We start from the raw sequence: 17044 nt of genomic DNA, 5'->3' as shown, positions 1-17044 counted from the left end.
CTTCTTGCATTACTACTGTGAACTAACACTGAACATAATAATAATAATAATAATAATAATAATAATATTATCCAAGCTCGTGTTTCACTCTCACTAGTGCTCTGTAAGGCTTTTTCCTGGTGATATTCGTTACACTTCTACCCGGCGTGAAGCACTCACAGTCATGTGGTCGTGACGTCATCAAATCCATTCTACTCATCCAGACGACTTCACAATGGCAACGTTGCCAGATCTTTCCACTCTGGAACCCGTTCTCAAAAAGATTGCGTTTTGGGCACCCAAAACGCCGGTGCCGTGTGGACGCCAGGCCTAAACGATAAGCAATTGTATCGGAGTCACCTGAATCCGTTGCCATGTGACAGGGCCTAAGAACAGCACGAATCAGCTCGCTTCAGCCCTGCTCAGCCACCAAAACTCGCACGGTTTTGGAGTGGGGCTGAAGCGAGCCAAACCGAGCCAAGTGGGGCTAGGGGCGTGAGCAGACACTCCCCTGTGCACTGATTGGTGAGGAGGAGTGTCCTCACACGCCCACACACGCCCCGCGAGCACGCTGGGATCTGTAAACACCGTAAACCCGGAAGAAGGAGAATTACGAATTACGAGAATTATGAAGCCTTATGCGCCTTGCCTCATCTATACGCTCTTGCCAGTATCTGTTGGCGTTGTCGGTGACAACAAGCCACAGCACCAAGACCAGCAACACTAATGACTCCATGTCCTCCATGTTTATTGTTTACTCGCCGGGTTGTGAGACTACCGCTTAAAAGGTCACTGATGTCACTGTTTGCGCCGCCTAACGACATCACCTGATGTCCACCCACTTTCGCTAACTCCACCCAATGTGTCCACCTACTTCCAGCCAGCACGGTTCAGCGCGGTTGTAGTCGAAATGCAACGCCAACAGCCCCGCTCAGCTCGACTCAGCCCAACTCAGCACGGCACGGCTCAGCCCAACTCAGCCGCGTTGGTAGTGGAAAAGTGGCAATAGTCACAGCTTGGGCCAAAGCTGTGGCCAAAGCAACCCAACCACCCATGGACCAGCTCTTCTATTAATGGCTCTCTCTTTGTTAGACTCTAAGGCCCTGTCCACACGGCAACGGATTCAGGTGAATCCGGTACAATTGTTTATCGTTTAGGCCTGGCGTCCACACGGCACCGGCGTTTTGGGTGCCCCAAAACGCAATCTTTTGAGAACGGGTTCCAGAGTGGAAAGATCTGGCAACGTTGCCGTTGCGAAGTCGTCTGGATGAGTAGAACGGATTTGTTTACGATGACGTCACAACCACATGACTGTCAGTGCTTCACGCCGGGTAGAAGTGTAACGAACTCGATGCGAGTTGTCAACAAATCCTATAACTTGGTTCATGAAACGCGCTTACAAAATATTTTCACTGTGAATATTTATTGTGTAATGGTGCAAAGTGAGAGAGAGAGAGAGAGAAAATAGAGAGAGAGAGAGAGAGAATAGCCCTTAGGGCAGAGTCAATCCTGCCAGCAAAAATAGGGAAAAAAAGGAGCGATCTCACCTCTTCAGATGTTGGTTTAAGTCCTACAATACATTCCTCAAAAAGGGCGTAGAAGAACAAATTAATCCATCAACGTGTAGCATTCAATTTATTCCGGACCATTAAAGACGCCGCCTTCCGCGTAGAATCATACGTCATCCTCGCCGCCATATTGGATGGGTCAAAGTGGAGAATAAAGATGCCTCATTCATGTGCTGCGTTTAACTGTACCAACAGGTTTACCGTCCAAACGAGATCACATGGGATTACCTTTCATAGGTGAGACTGGAAAAATACTTTTCATTGTATTTGGTCATTATAATGTAATTTTACGAACAGATTTTTCTGACTTTGTGGCTAATATGAAGTCTCGCGCATAATAGTTTATGTGCATGCGTCCTTACTTCTTCTATTGTTCTGGTGTCTCCGAAGGGACCGTCTTACAGCGCCCCTAGAGGTGTGGCATGTGTATTGCACCGTTTTCAGCAAGCATTGCGTTGCCATATGGACCTGATATTTTACTGATCGTTGCCCATGTGGATGCGATATTTTTTTAAATAACATCTCGTTGCCGTTGTCATGTGGATGTAGCCTTAGACCCCCACCTCTGTTCAGTGATGGCCATTCCAGGTTTACAAAAATGGCTTCTTTAACTCCTCGCTCATACCAACGATCCTCTCTGGCTAAAATGCATACGTTGCAATCCTGAAATGAGTGTCCTTTGTTGTTAAGATGATGGTAGACAGCACAGTCCTGGCCTGAGGAACTGGCTCTCCTGTGTTGAGACATGTGCCTGTGAAGCGGTTGTTTTGTCTCCCCAATATACCGTATGAGTCCATGCATTCCTCACTGCACTGAATGGCATACACTATGGCTACATCCACACGACAACAGCAACGAGATGTTATTTAAAAAAATATCGCGTCCACATGGGCAACGATCAGTAAAATATCAGGTCCATACGGCAACGCAACGCTTGCTGAAAACGATGCAATACACATGCCACACCTCTAGGGGCGCTGTAAGACGGTCCCTTCGGAGACACCAGAACAATAGAAGAAGTAAGGACGCATGCGCATAAACTATTATGCGCGAGACTTCATATTAGCCACAAAGTCAGAAAAATCTGTTCGTAAAATTACATTATAATGACCAAATACAATTAAAAGTATTTTTCCAGTCTCACCTGTGAAAGGTAATCCCATGTGATCTCGTTTGGACAGCAAACCTGTTGGTACAGTTAAACGCAGCACATGAATGAGGCATCTTTATTCTCCACTTTGACCCATCCAATATGGCGGCGAGGATGACGTATGATTCTACGCGGAAGGCGGCGTCTTTAATGGTCCGGAATAAATTGAATGCTACACGCTGATGGATTACTTTGTTCTTCTATGCCTTTTTTGAGGAATGTATTGTAGGACTTAAACCAACATCTGAAGAGGTGAGATCGCTCCTTTTTTTCCCTATTTTTGCTGGTGGGATTGACTCTGCCTTAAGGGCTATTCTCTCTCTCTCTCTCTCTCGCTCTCTCACTTTGCACCATTACACAATAAATATTCACAGTGAAAATATTTTGTAAGCGGCAGCACGGTGGTGTAGTGGTTAGCGCTGTCGCCTCACAGCAAGAAGGTCCTGGGTTCGAGCCCCAGGGCCGGCGAGGGCCTTTCTGTGTGGAGTTTGCATGTTGTCCGCGTGGGTTTCCTCTGGGTGCTCCGGTTTCCCCCACAGTCCAAAGACATGCAGGTTAGGTTAACTGGTGACTCTAAAGTGAGTGTGAATGGTTGTCTATGTGTCAGCCCTGTGATGACCTGGCGACTTGTCCAGGGTGTACCCCGCCTTTTGCCCGTAGTCAGCTGGGATAGGCTCCAGCTTGCCTGCGACCCTGTAGAAGGATAAAGCGGCATGAGATGAGGTATTTTGTAAGCGCGTTTCATGAACCAAGTTATAGGATTTGTTGACAACTCGCATCGAGTTCGTTACACTTCTACCCAGCGTGAAGCACTGACAGTCATGTGGTTGTGACGTCATCGTAAACAAATCCGTTCTACTCATCCAGACAACTTCGCAACGGCAACGTTGCCAGATCTTTCCACTCTGGAACCCGTTCTCAAAAGATTGCATTTTGGGGCACCCAAAACGCCGGTGCCGTGTGGACGCCAGGCTGAAACGATAAACAATTGTATCGGATTTACCTGAATCTGTTGATGTGTGGACAGGGCCTATGTTGTCCTGTTTGTGTCTGGGTATTCTGTCCTTAGGGTGGACCAGTTTCTGCTTCAGAGTGGAGAATGCTGACCTTTGGCCCATTCCTCCAGTGGGCCGAATGCTTTTGTTTTGGTTAATGGATCTCCTTTTGTTCTGGTTGATAGCTCTGTGCTGCTGTGTGTGTGTGTGTGATGAAAGCATAAAAAATAGTTTTGAGAAAATGCATGTCCCAGACCCGGTGACATGCATTTTCCATTCCTTACATTGAATAATCAACGACCTATTTACATCTGACTGAGGGAGGTGATAGTGGGGCTGTAAGGATAAAGTACCTACTTTGGAGAATGCTGACCTTTGGCCCATTCCCCCAATGGGCCAAATGCTTTTGTTTTGGTATTTGGCTCTCCTTTGGTTCTGGTTGATAACTCTGTGCTGCTGTGTGTGTGTGTGTGTGTGTGTGTGTGTGTGTGTGTGTGTGTGTGTGTGTGTGTGTGATGAAAGCATAAAAAATAGTTTTGAGAAAATGCATGTCCCAGACCCGGGGTTAGGGTTATGCTTCATAAATTAATAAGTCAGGACCTAATCATCATCAAAGAGAGAGAGAGGATTGAGAGAGAGAGGACTGCTGGTCTTGGACTATTTGGTCTGGCTTCATAGCTCAGTGGTGAGAGCACTGGTCTTGTTCGTGAGTTCAATTCTCACTGGGGCCTGTAAAGGACATTTTGAAAGTAGAATGATGATCCAGACAGAAGAGGGAATATTAAGAACACTGCCACCAGAAGGTGAGCAAGTGCTGCTCATGATTTCTCATCACCTGAAGACCACTTTCTGCTGGTGAGAATGGCCACATGTGGACAGTTTGAAGATCCGTGAGATTACTGGGGATGAGACTGAGGACCTGAAGGTGTCTTTGGCACGCAATTTCTGTAAAACACTTTGCACTCAAGTCTCTATCAATCCACAGTTGATAACATAAAAAAACTTCAAATGAAGAGTATAATGGATTCAGAAATAATAAGCACTGCCCAGAGTATTGCAATAGTGAGCCAAGCAGCTTCAGGGACGGGACTGTGTGATTTCGGATGTGTATGATGCAGTGAAAGCTTTTCAAGTCAAGTTGCACCTGTGGGAGGCGCAGATGCAAAAAGGGAACTTATGCCACTTTCCATGTTGCCAAAAAATCACAGACCAGGTCTCCACCGCTGTGTTTCCAGCTGCGCTTTTTGCTGATAAACGGAACACACTGCGCACTGAGTTTACACGGCGCTTTGCCGACTTTGAAGTGCAGAAATTTACCCTTGAACTGCTCAGAAGTCTATTTGCAATTGACATGGAGAAAGCTCCAGCAAACATCCAGATGGAACTGATAGAACTCCACTGTAACGGCACACTTAGGGCAAAGTATGACTCTGTGGGGCCTGCACAGTTCCCCCAATTCATTCCTGACACGATGCCCCAACTCCCCTACACGCTGCTCGAATGCTCTGCATGTTTGGTAGTACAAACCTGTGTGAGCAACTTTTCTCTGTGATGAAGATGAACAAAACCACACAAAGAAGTCACTGATGCACATCTCCACTCCATTCTGAGAGTTTCCACAGCTCAGAGCCTAACTCCGAACATAAATGACCTTGCAGCCAAGAAAAGATGCCAGGCATCTGGCTCGGAGAAATGAAATAAGAGAGAAAACTAAATAGCTTTTTGTTGCTTGTTTCTGGACTTTTTGCTGATATCACATCACAGTTTTTATTTGAAAAAAATTGCAAATTTTCATCAGCTTACAATATGCTCATTTAGCCTGATGTCATTTTTGAAGAAAAATATAATTTTATATTTTATTTAATGTGTTGAGGAAAAAGTTGTTGTATTCTGGCTATTCAAATTCATATTGCTGATTAAAATATTGTCAGTTTTAGACTGTTCAATAAATGTTAATCCTGTTTGGCCCGTGACTTAGAATGTGTTTTCAATTTTGGCCCGTTCTGTGATTGGGTTTGACACCCCTGCCCGAGACCAACGAGCCAAACAACCCAAAAAATAAAAATAAATAAATAAATAAATTTGTCCGCCTCTTTCTCCATGGCTATAGGTTCTAAATCATCCTCAAAAAAAAAAACAACAACAAATAACGTCATGCGTGCAGCACCGCCGACGCTGCGATCTAATAATGGTGGACAAGCATTTCGATTTTTGGAACAGAATTCAGACGCAAGAAAGCATTTTTTAAACCAATTTTCTATTTATCCACCAACTTTACAGTGTATTTGAGCACATCACACACAGAAAACCAGGGATTTTCTGATGTATCTTGCACGAAACAAGCATTTTAAGAACAATGCAGCTAAGTGAAATCCATCTAGCCAGCAGTACAGGTCGACCATTAAAGGTAAAACCTGGGCTCATCGGGGATTTGAACCCAGAATGTCCCGCACCTAAAGCAAGAATCATACCCCAAGACCAATGAGCATAGCAGCAGCAAAATAAATAAATAAATCCGCCTCTTTCTCCGTGGCTATAGGCTCCAAGTCATCTTCAAACAAAAAAACAAAGATTGAGGACGAATTCGAAGAGTTTTTGTGTCTTTTTCAAAAGAATCGGTATCAAGAACCCACACACCACTGCAGAGAATAGTATTAGATTCCGTGTGGAAACAAAAGAAGGTACTGGCGCAAATAACATCACGCGTGCAGCGACGCCACCTGTGGCGATCTAATAATGGCGTACCTGATTTTAGTCATTTTGGAACAGGATTCAGATGCAAAAAAGCTTTTTTCAGACCAATTTTTGATTTATCTGCCAACTTTACAGTGTAATTGAGCACAGCACAAACAGAAAACCAGGGATTTTCTCATGTACCTTTCATTCAAAAAGCACTTTAAGAAGGATGCAGCTAAGTGAAATCCATGGAGCCAGCAGTCCAGCTCAATAGTTTAAGGTAAAGCCTGGGCTCAGGTAGGATTTGAACCAAGGACTACTTGCACCCTAAGCAAGAAACATACCCCTAGACCAACAAGCCACTGAAGCAAGAAATAAAAAAAACAAAAATTTCGTTCGCCTCTTTCTCCGTGGCGAGAGATTCTAAATCATTCTCAAACAAACAAAAAAAACAAACAAAGATTGAGGACGAATTTGAAGAGCCTTCGTGCCTTTTTCAAAAGAATTGGTATCAAGAACGCACGCCACTGCAGAGAATAGTATTAGAGTCCGTGTGGAAACAAAAGAAGGTATTGGCGCAAATAACATCATGCGTGCAGCGCCGCCGACCCATCAATCATTGCGATCTAATAATGGTGGACAAGCTTTTAGTGATTTTTGGAACAGGATTCAGATGCAAAAAAGCATTTTTCAAACCAATTTTTTATTTATTCGCCAACTTTACAGTGTATTTGAGCACATCACACACAGAAAACCAGGTATTTTCTGATGTACCTTTCATGAAACAAGCACTTTCAGAACAATGCAGCCAAGAGAAATCCATGTCGCCAGCAGTTCAGGTCGACCATATAAGGTAAAACCTGAGCTCATCTGGGATTTGAACCAGCTCTCACACCCAAAACAAGAATCAGACCCCTAGTCCAATGAGCCAAACAACCCAAAAACAGCAATTAAAAAAAAATAATAATCCACCTCTTTCTCCATGGCTATCGGCTCCAAATCATCCTCAAACAAAAAAAACAAAGATTGAGGACGAATTTGAAGAGCTTTCGTGTCTTTTTCAAAAGAATCGGTATCAAGAATTCACGCCACTGAGGAAAATATTATAGAGTCTGTGTGGAAACAAAAGAAGGTCCTGGTGCAAATAACGTCAAGCGTGCAGCGCCGCCAAGCTGTAAATCGCTGTGGTCTATAATGGCGGGCAAGCTTTTAGTGATTTTTGGAACAGGATTCAGACGCAAAAAAGCATTTTTCAAACCAATTTTTTATTTATTCGCCAACTTTACAGTGTAATTGAGCACAGCACACACAGAAAACTGGGGGTTTTCTGACATAACTTTCATTAGACTAGCACATTCGGAACGATGCAGCCGAGTGAAATCTGCCTACCCATCAGTCGCAGAGGGTCGTTGAAACGACGTAGAGTTTTGGTCAGAATGGTCGGTTTCCGTCGTACGTCAGAAAATCAACGTTGAAACGGCGCTGTGAAACGTCGATTTCTCCGCCGTCTGAGAGGGTCGATTTATCACCGTTGAATCAACGTGGGTAAAGGTTGATCTGTCGACCGTCAGAGAAGGTTGAATATACGACGTTGAACCATCGTCACTTTTGCCGGCCAGTTTTCAACATTGGTAGGATGAGCAACTGGCCCGTAGCCAGGGGGGATCGGAGGGTTCGTTCGATCCCCCCCGCCGCCGCGACACCGCGCCCCGGACACACACGCCTCAAGATTACTCAAGATTTATTCATTTGTTCATGTCCGATGAATATACATTGATTCACATTTAAATTTACAATATCAAATCCAGACTAATCAAAAAAGAAAAGTAGACTAAGTGAGGACGAGTTAGAAAAACGGGTTCATTTCTCCTATGTTTATGTTTACACGTTTTGTTCAGACTGCTTTACACCCCAATCCAGTGGGTGGCGGTAATGCCCCCATTAGACCCCTTTCACTGACGTCACCCGAAACCGGAAGTAAACAAACCCTGCGCCACATTGGAAGACCAACAAACTCGTGATTTGGGGGAAATGACGGCAGCGCGCGGTATGTGAATCCACGAGGCACTTGGTTCATCATAAACCTCCAATGGTAAACTTTTGTGCTGTGTTAAGGTGTTCTAACAAAGCTGATGGGAAAGGTGAAAAGAAGTCTTTCTACAGAATACCAGCTGTGATTGAGACACAAGCAAACCAAGGAGCTTTCTGCCGGGAGACAGAGAGAGGATTTAGCTGCTTTACGCAGAGCGGATCTGAATACTTCAAGTCTATTTTGTTACTGGTAAGTCACTAGGCTAGAGTGTTGTAGAACATTTTTTAAAATGTTTACTGAATAAAAACATCCTTAATTTTATCAAATATTCTCTACTCTATATTTCATTTCTTTCTTTTGTTTTAATTTTCCTCCCTCCATCCCTCTTTGGATTTTAAATATAGTTTTTCCCCATGTCCAAATAATGAGGTAGGGTGGCATTTAGAAACCCATAGCCTACTGCTGACTTTCTTTATCAATGCTGCATCAAATTAATTTTGGTTATGTCTTTCTGTTTCCATGTACAGGTCTGCGCCGCAGGAGGAATAGGCCACAATTATAAATAAATCATAAAATGTTTCTAAGAACTTGTTCAAGTGTGTTCTGTTCCTTATAAATGTTAAAAGTTATGCCTCATTAGATAGCTTGACAAACATTAGGAGAGGTGCATTGTTGCATGCATTTTTATATCCTGTTGTACATTAAACAGGACGTAGCCTACGCACATTGATATAAATTAAGTTTCACTTTCATGGTTGAAGTATGCATGTGTGTGTTCATCCTAGGCAAGAGCCCCGATGCTTTATTGTTAGCTAGTTTAATTTAGCCTGTTTTGCTTAATTTGTAGCCTTCCTGTTGTACATAAAACAGGAAGTAAAGTTGGATGAATCATCGCCGAAAATTCAACTATAAATCGACCGAAATACGTAGTTGAATAAAGGGTGAAAGGGGGTCTATTCTCTGTCGGCCACCATCCACTTTTCAACGTCGTTTCAACGGAAACTCGTATGAGCAAAGCGGTGTTGAATCAACGTCGGTGATCGACGGTGATTCGACGGCGTATAGGTCGAAGAACATGCCGATGATTCCACGTCGAATCAACGACCCTCTGCTATCTGGGATGCGATCTAATAGTAGAGTAGAGTAGAGTAGAGTAACTTTATTGATCCCTAGAGGGAAATTAAAGTGTCAAGTAGCTTATACAAAAATACAAAAAAAAAAAAAAAAATTAAGATACAGAGAGGGAAGAAATTACACTAGATCAACATTACACTAAATTACACTAAATCAACACTAAATTACTCTAATTCAACAAAGAGCAAAAACTTCTAGTATGGTGCAAAGAGAGATATTAAAGTAAAACATTAAGTGAACAAATAACAAGTAAACAAATAGCAAGTGTCAGCCATGATAGAGGGGATGCTTCTCAATTGTAACAGTAAAAAGTCCAGTGAAGAAAGTATTGCACAGTCAAAAAACCCACCCACACACATCACACACACACACCACACACAGGGATTACAGTGAACAAGAACAGACTTATCAGTTTTCACAGTGAGAAATCCAGTGAAAAGTGTATTGCACAGTATACACACACACACACACACACACACACACGCCAGCTCAGGCCCACACACACACACACACACACACACAAGCATAGAAGCCTGGAATAAATGGAGGACATGAGTGTTAGGCAGTCCAGTCCCTAATGATAATGTCCTTGTTGTCCTTCTGTGTGCTGTTGAACAGTTGAATGGCCCGTGGGACAAAGGACCTCCGTAGCCTATCTGTCCTGCATGAGGGGGCACGGAATCTGTGGCTAAAAAGACTCATTTGGTTGGTGAAAATGGTGTGAAGGGGGTGGTTTGGATTGTCCATTACAGAATCCAGTCTGTTCAGAGTTCTGTTCTCTGCTGTTGAGGTGAGGGTCTCTAGCTCCATGCCCACCACCGAACCTGCCTTCCTCACCAATCTATCCAGGCGTCCAGCGTCCCTCCTCCTAATGCTACCACCCCAGCATGCCACAGCGTAGAAGAGCATGCTGGCCATGACAGACTGGTAAAACATCAGCAGAAGTCGGTTGCAGACATTGAAGGACCTCAGCCTCCTGAGGAAGTAGAGTCTGCTTTGGCCCTTCTTATAGAGTGCCTCGGAGTTTGTAGACCAGTCCAGCTTATTATCTAGGTGCACCCCCAAGTACTTGTAAGTGGAGACAATCTCCACATTCTCTCCCTCAATAGAGACCGGCACCACAGGCGGGGTGGATCTCCTGAAATCCACCACCATTTCCTTGGTTTTGGTGGTGTTCAGGTGCAGCTGATTGGTCCGGCACCATCCCACAAAGTCCTCCACCAGACCCCTGTACTCCTCTTCCTGACCCTCCTTGATACAACCAACAATTGCAGTGTCGTCTGAAAACTTCTGCATGTGGCATATCGCAGAGTTGTAGCTAAAATCAGTTGTGTACAGAGTGAAGAGCACCGGGGAGAGCACTGTTCCTTGTGGTGCTCCTATGCTGCTGACCACCGTCTCAGATGTAAGGCCTCCCAGTCTAACAAACTGGGGCCGCTCGGTGAGGTAGTCTGTAATCCAGGTTACCAGGCCAGGCTCCACTCCCATCTGCACCAGTTTATCTCTCAGCAGCAGTGGTTGGATGGTATTGAAAGCACTGGAGAAGTCAAAAAACATGATTCTCACAGCACATCCACCCTTGTCCAAGTGAGAGTGCACCCTGTGAAGAAGATACAGAATAGCATCCTCAACTCCTACGTTCTCTTGGTAGGCAAACTGCAGAGGATCCAGTGCATGTTGTACCTGGGGTTTGAGATGGTTGCGCAGCAGCACACGTTCTAATGTTTTCATTAGGTGAGAGGTGAGAGCAACCGGTCTGTAATCATTGAGTTCTTTGGGATGTGCTTTCTTTGGGATCGGTATAAGACACGAAGTTTTCCACAGTGTAGGTACCTTGCCTTCCTGCAGACTCCTATTGAACAGATGATGAAGTGGTTCGGCTAGTGACTCTGCACATGACTTTAGCAGTCTTGCACAGATGCCATCAGGCCCAGCCGCCTTGGACTTCAGTCCTTTCAGTGCCCCCCTCACTTGGCCTCTAGTGACTGTAGGTGGTGGGTGTGCTGGGTTTGGGTGTGGGGAAGTGGGTGTTGGGTAGGTTGTTTCTGATAGCAGAGATGAGGGGACAGGGTGGAAAATGGAGTCACTGGTTGAGCAGCCGATGTCCGGGTCGTTGTCTGAGTCGTTATCACATGGGGGTAGTGGGGGTGGGGGGGCTATAGGGGTGACGATAGAATTGGCTGCCCCCATCACAGAGTTGCCAAACCGGTTGTAGAAGTGGTTTAGGTCATTGGCCATAGACAAGTCGCCATCAGCCATGCCTCTCTTCTTCCCACAACCAGTAATGTTTTTGATCCCCTGCCATGCCTCTTTAGCGCTGTTTTTCATTTTCAATTCCACCTTCCTCCCATATGCCACCTTGGCCTCCCTCAGACTGCTTTTGAGATCCCGCTGTACATCCCTCAGCTCCGTCAGATTGCCCTCCTTGAAGAGTTTCTTTTTCTTGTTGAGGAGTTGTTTGACATCCCTGGTTATCCAGGGTTTATTATTGGGGTAGCAGCGCACAGTCTTAGTTGGTGCAACAATGTCCATGCAGAAGTTTATGTAATCCGTTGTACATGCTGTGGCCTCCTCCAGGTCATCACTGTCCTGTAGTAAACTCCAGTCAGTGGTGTCGAAGCAGTCTCTCAGCGCCTCCTCTGCTTCTGGTGTCCATTCCCTGAAGGTGCGTGTGGTAGCTGGTAGCCTTTGTACTTTTGGAACATACACTGGCTGAAGGTGGATCAGATTGTGATCAGATAAACCCAGTGGGGGAAGGGGAGTTGCACTGTATGCGTCCCTCACGTTAATAATGGCAGACAAGCTTTTAGTAATTTTTGGAACAGAATTCAGATGCAAAGAAGCATTTTTTATTTATCTGCCAACTTTACAGTGTATTTGGCACATCACACACAGAAAACCAGGTATTTTCTGATGTACCTTTCATGAAACAAGCACTTTCAGAACGATGCAGCCAAGAGAAATCCATGTCGCCAGCAGTTCAGGTCGACCATTTAAGGCATCCATTAAATTAGCTAACTCAATTTTCTGATATTTACCTAAAAGCTAAAAACACAGAAAACAACTACAACTTAGTAAATGAAGATAAAATATGACAGAACTACAGACAAAAAGATCTGAACTTCAGCAAATGGAGGCATGAATTTTTCGAGGAGCATCCTGTCTGTCAATGTTAGCTAACGCTACTTATGTCATCTGCTGCACTAGTATATTTTGCCTGAGAAAGTTTCTCAACTAAAGACAAAATAAAAAAAAGAACCATGATTTACCTCTGTCTACTTTGCTAAGGCATAGTGTTTAGCAGATAGTTACAACTTCGTACGACACAAATCCTCATAAAATATAAAGTATGACAGACTGATAGAAAACAGTGGCGCCAATTTCTCAAGCTGAAGTCCATTAACGTTAACATTAAACGTATGATGATGCTGTGTGACGTCACGCATTCTCGCAGCGCATGCGCATTCAATGATAATTCCAATGAAAATGTTTTTTTTAATTGATGGGTGTAATTCACTTTAGCTTATTTTTTTTGTTGTCTAAATCATTATTGATGAACTCTCATATTGATGGTGTTTTTAGAATAGATGAAAATGAATAGAGGGCAGCACGGTGGTGTAGTGGTTAGCGCTGTCGCCTCACAGCAAGAAGGTCCGGGTTCGAGCCCCATGGCCGGCGAGGGCCTTTCTGTGCGGAGTTTGCATGTTCTCCCCGTGTCCGCGTGCGTTTCCTCTGGGTGCTCCGGCTTCCCCTACAGTCCAAAGACATGCAGGTTAGGTTAACTGGTGACTCTGAATTGACCGTAGGTGTGAATGTGAGTGTGAATGGTTGTCTGTGTCTATGTGTCAGCCCTGTGATGACCTGGCGACTTGTCCAGGGTGTACCCCGCCTTTCGCCCGTAGTCAGCTGGGATAGGCTCCAGCTTGCCTGCGACCCTGTAGAAGGATAAAGCAGCTAGAGATAATGAGATGAGATGAGATAAACACTGAAGCAGAGGGAGCTCAGCTCCTGCTGGCTGTACTGCCGAAGCGAGGAGGTGGAGCTGAGCTCCGGAGGGCTCCGGCCCAATTTACTGTAATCTCTGGGTTTGGAACCTGTAAAGTCGGTCCCCTTCCAGATAGCTGTTTTGGTTTTTTCCTGGTGCTAACCATGACGACATCAGAGGGCGTGTTTTTAGTTTAGGACAAGTTTCTACGTCTTCTTATGATTACTAGTTGGTCTGTGGTCGTATTTTGGAAGAAAGCAAATATCTGCTATGTCTGCAAGTCTTATGAAGACAAGGAGGCTCAAAGCGCAGCGTGTGGAGAAAATATACCTGGCTCCGCATGTTGCTGGTGTTTTTGTTCTGCTCGCAAGGCTTTCTGACCACCAGGGAAGAAATAACAGAATAAAGCTTGGGGGCAAGCAATGCAATCCACCATCTCCGGACTACTGTTTACTTCTGCTGTGCACTGTGCAATGCCTTCTGTCGATGATGCATTCTTGATGACAAATTCCTGCTGAAAACTCATGGAGACCCTTGCTCATGCCAAGGTTCCCAGAAGCCTGACCTAAACCTGTTCAAGAACACGTTCCCTGGTGGTCGGAAAGCCGTGCGAGCAGAGCGAAAATAACAGCAACATGCAGAGCCAGCTACATTTTCTCCACACACTGCACTTTGGTCCCTGAGCCCACTTGTCTTCATAAGACTTCAAACACATCGTGCAACTTGCACTCCAGCGCACAACGTCAGGGGAGGGGAAAGAAGGAAGAAAGCAAGGAAGGAGATAGATAGATAGATAGATAGATAGATAGATAGATAGATAGATAGATAGAAAAGCCACCAGCTCAATTTTTGACTCTGTCAGGGTTATGGGAAAGAGGAGAGAGCAGGAACGCATTCCCCCATTGTCAGAAATTATGCAGTCAATATTCCCACATTTGAGGAATTCGCAAAGGTCTGCACAACCCTGGTGAAATTCCCTCCATCCACGGTGCATCCTCAACAACCATTTTCTGCTCAAAACTTGTGGAAACCCTCGCTGGGTGCCAAGGATAAAAGAAACCTGAACAAAACCTGCTCCCTAGTGCTCAGAAACCCAGCAATACACAGAACCAGAAAGATTTTTTCCACGTTACCCTTAAGAGCATAGTTCTCCAAGCAGCCAGTAACTCTTGATATAAAACGTCTGAATGCTAAGAAAATAAAAACTTCAGAAAAACAAACAGCTCTATTTTTGACTCCAACAGAATTAAGTGAAAGGTACTACTACCAGAAATTATGCAGTTGAGATTCTTGCATTTGAGGAATTCATAAAGCTCAGCACAGCCTGAGTACAATGCCTAGGCCTTACTTTGAGCAAACCGCCTTCTTAATCATGGTGTTGCTCCTACCAAGTAAGTATGAGCGTCTTTGCCTGGCTGAGATGTAACCCTGCAAGGGTGTAGGCCGCTCCGTGAGGGTGGGCAAAGCGTCCGAGCAGGGTTTTGCATAATTTTTGGCCCCTCCTCTTCCAAGTCAGCACAAGACACTGGTGGTGATTTTATGTGCGCTCCCTCTACTGGTCAGACAAGATATGGACCCGACAAGACTTTGCACCGACCGACACGTAGCCCTTTTCCACCAACAGGGAACGGGTTCCGTTTTGGTTTGCGCACCAAAGTTTGATCCATTCAGAGCATTTTGGTCAAAAATCCATTGGTTCGGACAGTGGGTAAATTGGCTTTTGGAAGGAGGGGGAGCCCTTCTTCACTCACAGTGGTCAATATCTCTCAAAACATTTTTATTTATCGCACCATCGGTTTAATACATATTTTATCAACGTATGGCCTACTTATATCTCACATCAATGCACATATTGGTAACTTATTAAGCCTACGTTTCACCATCAATCTACACTGTAATTTGTAAAACTTATTCACAATATACACCACCAATTCACATATTAGCAATAGTTATTTACATCTCATCAATCTACAGTATTATTTGCATTACTTGTTTACATCTCACACCATCAATTCACATATTAAGAATAGTTCTTTACATTTCACACCATAAATCTACATCAATCAAATCAATTGTTTGCTAAACTTACTTATATATCACAACATCAAACCACATATCAGCAATAGCCAGTCATTCCAATTTAATTTACAACTTTCCAATTAAGACTTAGATCAAGTTTCTCCTGCCTTTCCTGTCTCTGTCTACATGCTCCTGGGGAGACTCCCAGAGCATCCGGGAGACTAGGGATGTCTGAATCATTTAATTTTGTTATTTAGTCTAGTCTTAGTACCCCACAGCAACCTCATAACTTTGGCCAACCAAAGCAACATTGGATTGGGGGTCAAGCGCGCGAGCCAATGGAAAAATCCAGCCTGCCAGTTCTCACTATCACGAGGGAGGTTTGCTAATGCTAAATGCACACAGATAGGTTAGCGGGCATCCATGAAATTAGCTAACTCAATTTTCTGATATTTACCTAAAAGCTAAAAACACAGAAAACTTTTTTTGTCTGACTTTTACTAGACTTAGAAATAGAATATTATTAGAAGAACATCATCAGAGGGTCTACCATTGGCAATTTATAATAGTCATAATTGACATTAACATTGACTTTAGGCATATTAAAGTATGGTCTATAGTCACTGGATTTATCTAGATCTGTTACTATTAATAAGATTTAATTGACACAAAACATGGTCATTCATATATACATACTGTATATGTATATATATATGCTCAAGAGCACTTCAGCACAACACCACCCCATGTTAACCGAACTACATGTCTTTGAACTGTGGGGTTAACCAGAGCTGACACAGGGAGAACACACAAACTCCACACAGAAAGGCCCCCACCAGCCACTGGGCTCAAACCCAGAACCTTCTTGCTGCGAGGCGACAGTGCGAACCACTCCATCCCCCTACTGCACAAGTTAATAAATTTTGAAGCCTCCCCGTCAGGGAATCAAACCCCGGTCTTCCGCGTGACAGGCGGAGATACTGTCCACTATACTAACGAGGATGATGCAATGGTCCTCATTTATCAATAAAAAATGTGGTATGGAAAGCACTTACTGCTGTGGTCAACAGCATTCCTGTCAATAATCAAACTCCAGCTGATGTTTTCATATTTAATTTATAGGCCTACATCCGTGATATTGGACAGATCACACAACGCTCAACTGTTCCTTTTCAAAATTCAACACCCCCCACCCCGCTTGCCTATCTATCTATCTATCTATCTATCTGTCGATCGATTGATCTTTCTTTCAAAAAAGCTTGTTGGTCAGACATTTCTCTGCCTGTGTGCAATGGCTAATATTCAGACCCTCCAGGATTTCGCGATGTTGCGATTTGCAACTTCAACGCAAATTCAACCAATCCCCGTGAATTCAGACCGGTGTTGCAATTATATCCAATCACCGCAACTTTCCCGCAAGTTTGACCAATCGTTGGCATCATCTTGAGGTGACGTCGACAAACTACCTTCTGCCTTCCGGGTTTTGAACATATTTTGGGATGGAAA

The 17044-nt window shown here is 44.2% G+C and overlaps 1 non-coding gene across 1 annotated transcript; it reads right to left on the bottom strand.

Annotated features, from left to right (window-relative positions):
- Window positions 1-14759: 14759 nt before the first annotated feature.
- LOC132896954 (U1 spliceosomal RNA) lies at window positions 14760-14918 on the bottom strand. The gene has a single exon (XR_009656212.1). It is a non-coding gene; the product is annotated as a U1 spliceosomal RNA (small nuclear RNA).
- Window positions 14919-17044: the final 2126 nt, after the last annotated feature.

This window comes from Neoarius graeffei, chromosome 1 (genome assembly GCF_027579695.1).
Source record: "Neoarius graeffei isolate fNeoGra1 chromosome 1, fNeoGra1.pri, whole genome shotgun sequence".
Taxonomy (NCBI): Eukaryota; Metazoa; Chordata; class Actinopteri; order Siluriformes; family Ariidae; genus Neoarius; species Neoarius graeffei.
This window is presented reverse-complemented; position numbering and strand designations above follow the sequence as displayed.